We start from the raw sequence: 1,024 nt of genomic DNA, 5'->3' as shown, positions 1-1,024 counted from the left end.
GTTACTGAACTCCCTCCTAGTACTCTTCCAAGCAATACAGAAGAGAATCCAAAAGGAGAGTGTAAGGCCATCAACATGGCTGAACATGGAGAGGAGGAAGAGGCAGTGAACGCCACTGAGGAAGACATCAATGGACGTCCACTGGCCTCCAATGAGTTTCCCAATGAGGAACCATGGGAATCTGAGGCTCACACTGAGACCATAGAGATTCCATTAGATTTACTTCTGCCATTCACGAGCTTTGATGAGTATTCTTCCTCTGAAGAGGATGAGTATGTCACTGAAGAGCAAGTTGCTAAATACCTTGGAGCAATCATAAAGCTAAATGACAAGTTATTTGGTAATGAGACTTGGGAGGATAAACCCCCTTTGCTCACCAAAGAACTGGATGACTTGTCTAGGCAGAAATTACCTCAAAAGAGACAGGACCCTGGAAAGTTCTCAATACCTTGTACCATAGGCACCATGACCTTTAAGAAGGCTCTGTGTGACTTAGGGTCAAGTGTAAACCTCATGCCTCTCTCTGTAATGGAGAAGCTAGGGATCTTTGAGGTACAAGCTGCAAGAATCTCACTAGAGATGGCAGACAATTCAAGAAAACAAGCTTATGGACTTGTAGAGGATGTTTTGGTAAAGATTAAAGACCATTACATCCCTGCTGATTTCATAGTCCTAGAGACTGGGAAGTGCATGGATGAATCCATCATCCTTGGCAGACCCATCCTAGCCACAACAAAGGCTGTGATTGATGTGGACAGAGGAGAATTGATCATTCAAGTGAATGAAGAATCCTTTGTGTTTAAGGCTCAAGGATATCCCTCTGTCACCATGGAGAGGAAGCATGAAGAGCTTCTCTCAAAATAGAGTCAAACCGAGCCCCCACAGTCAAACTCTAAGTTTGGTGTTGGGAGGCCACAACCAAATTCTAAGTTTGGTGTTGAACCCCCACATTCAAACTATAAGTTTGGTGTTGGAAGGTTCCAACATTGCTTTGAACATCTGTGAGGCTCCATGAGAGCCCACT

The sequence above is a fragment of the Arachis duranensis genome, chromosome 5 (assembly GCF_000817695.3).
Source record: "Arachis duranensis cultivar V14167 chromosome 5, aradu.V14167.gnm2.J7QH, whole genome shotgun sequence".
NCBI lineage: Eukaryota > Viridiplantae > Streptophyta > Magnoliopsida > Fabales > Fabaceae > Arachis > Arachis duranensis.
Note: the sequence above shows the minus strand (reverse complement) of the source record.